This window comes from Scyliorhinus canicula, chromosome 1 (assembly GCF_902713615.1).
Source record: "Scyliorhinus canicula chromosome 1, sScyCan1.1, whole genome shotgun sequence".
In the NCBI taxonomy this organism is placed as follows: Eukaryota; Metazoa; Chordata; class Chondrichthyes; order Carcharhiniformes; family Scyliorhinidae; genus Scyliorhinus; species Scyliorhinus canicula.
In genome coordinates this window covers 266292183-266294842 of record NC_052146.1, presented here as the reverse complement: position 1 = coordinate 266294842, position 2660 = coordinate 266292183, and the positions used below count along the sequence as shown (strand labels likewise).

The following is a 2660-nucleotide window of genomic DNA, read 5'->3' as shown; positions in this document are numbered from 1 at the left end:
TCAAGCTGGGACCCAGTAACAAGCCCAGACCTATTTCCACCCCGGTTTGATGGAGCGATTCCTTTCATTAACCTTCCTCTTTGAAGACAAAAATTAGTTATTAATTATGGTTTGTTGTGCTCCCAAAACAATTATCCTTCGCACTTCATGTGAGTGACACCCATCAGTTGTTAACATTTGAGTAAACACTCGACCAGACCATCTGCTCTACTGTCTAATCTTCTTAATCCAAAACCATTTAATTGAAATTATCTGATCATCCAGTTTTTTAATACCAAATTCACACTTAGCTCTGCTATTTATGTTGCTTAATTTAAAGTACTGACTCTAAATTATTAGGAAGGGCCTGTGAGCACAAAATCCTTACCTGCTCCACTTTAATGTGTTGAAGATAAAAACAAAGACTGTCTCACACCAGCTAACAAATGTGTTGGAATGGTTACGTAATTGGGCTAGATTAGAAGCAACTGCATTTAAAGATTTGATCCTGCCAGGAACACTGGTGAGTGTCAACAGAAAATCTCATTTTAACTTAAATCAGATGCTCAGTATGTGTTTGGAAGAATGTGATAAGGTAGAGATCTGTTTTATATTGATGTCATAAATTTTCTCTTATGAACACTAATTCAAACCACTGCCCATTAATCTTTATATAAAAACGTAATTAACATCAAGGTGCTTCTGGTGGCTTTGTAGGAAGGCCATGAGGTGAAAGCTTAAATCAGTCTGTGCAGGATCTCACTGGACGCAGTTTAGCTCAGAGACAGTGTGGCAAGCTTTCAGCCCTCTGGTGCATGCAGCGAGCATTCTCACTGGCAGTGCTGCATCACAGTTTGTGCGCTTTGATCTATTACAACGTCAGACGTAACATTTCAGAATTGAACCCCAATCTGTGTCGTTAAGTGACCGAAATCAGAACAGTGATTGTGAATTTGCCTAAATGTACGTGGAAACGGGGTCAAAATCAGCCCTGCTGTCCTCAGCAGACGCAAGTCTTGAGTGTTCAGTGTTCATGTTTCAGACAGGCAACTTGAGCAAGATACTGGAGAACCAATACTGGGCATGATGCTGGGAGACGGAGCCTCCTTTCTGAGGAAAAGCCAGAAAAGGAAGATCGAAATGTGGAAAAAATAAAGAGCTTGCAATTGCAAAAAAAACGCACACACACACACACACACACACACACACACTCACACACACACACACACACCACACACATATTCCCTGAAGGATTGTGGGATTGCCATTAGTCCCCAGCCAGTGGTAAGCAGGCAGGCAGGCAGGCAGGTGACCCTCCCCCCTCCCCACCAAAGTCCAAGGAATCCACTGAAGACCCTGGCGAAGGAGGGCGTCAGACTTGTTTTTCCGCAGGCCGGGCACCATTTGCATGAGGCGCTGGATCGGGCGGCGTGTAACAAGCAAGAGAATGGCGCTTCCGTGATGAACGGCGTAACGGTTGCACATCTACGGCCTGTAGGACCGAGGACTCCCCCTCTGAGTCATCCTGTGTCTCCATCTCGGAGTCGGAGTCTACTGCCTCCATCATCTCGGCGTCCCTATCTCCATGCAGTTCTGCAACGACCTGCGCAGGCTTTGTGTGCGACGCCAGAGGAAGATCGTGAGGAATACTCTCCACTGTGTCTGGTCTCTGCGGTTGTAGACGTGAGCTCCAGGGACAAGGAACCTTTGGAAGAAACGGTCTTCTGGACCAAACGTGGTCTACGTGCGTGCGCTAGAGACAACTCTAGGCTTGCACCTGGTAAGAGATATGGCACTTTCGGCGAAAGATATCGCCAGGGACCCATTGGGCACCAACCAGCAAAATTTCGAACGAACATTGGGTCACCGGGCGCAAACTGCCGAATCAGCCGATGCCGAGAAAGGCCATGTTCCTGCCGTTCTTCAGTGCGGCGTACTTTTGCGCCAATGTCCGGGAAAATCATAAGGCGGGTGCGAAGCCTCCAGCCCATTAGGAGTTCCGCGGGAGCTATCCCAGTCACCGCATGTGGAATGGTCCTGTAAGAAAACAAAAAAACGAGACAGTCTCGTGTCCATAGACCCTGAAGACAGCTTCTTTAGGCCCCATTTTAATGTCTGCACTGTGCGCTCCGCCAACCCATTGGAAGCTGGGTGGTATGGAACGGTGCAGATATGGCATATGCTGTTCATCTTCATGAACCTCGCAATCTCCTCACTTGTGAACGAAGTGCCGTTGTCCGTGACCAGCACCTCAGGGAGGCCACGCGTACTGAAAGACAAACGCATCTTCTCGATTGTTGCACAGGACATTGTGCCTACCATCTTATGCACCTCTAACCATTTAAACTGGGCATCGATTAATAGCAGGAACATGGATCCTTGAAAAGGGCCGGCAAAATCCGCATGCAAGCGCGCCCAAGGCCGCCCTGGCCATTCACATTGATGTAGGGGCGCGGCCGGCGGAAGCTTCTGATGCTCCTGGCAAATGGAGCAGTTTTGGGCCACCTTCTCAATGTCGGTGTTGAGGCCTGGCCACCAGACATAACTCCGGGCCAACATTTTCATTTTGGTCACACCTGGATGCCCATTGTGCAAGTCCTTTGTTATCTGCTCCTGACCTTTTTCTGGGACAATCGCTGGCGTCCTCCACATAAGGATACCGTCTTGCACACTAAATTCTG

At 48.1% G+C, this 2660-nt stretch overlaps 1 long non-coding RNA gene across 2 annotated transcripts in view; it reads left to right on the top strand.

Annotated features, from left to right (window-relative positions):
• The first annotated feature begins 211 nt into the window (after positions 1 to 211).
• The window catches only part of LOC119974143, a 56979-nt gene continuing 54530 nt past the window's right edge, over positions 212 to 2660 (top strand). The window contains exon 1 of one of the 2 annotated variants that reach the window (XR_005462463.1): positions 212 to 502. This is a non-coding gene — a long non-coding RNA (uncharacterized LOC119974143). The remainder of the gene's footprint in view (positions 503 to 2660) is intronic. The other variant, XR_005462462.1, reaches the window with a different exon arrangement.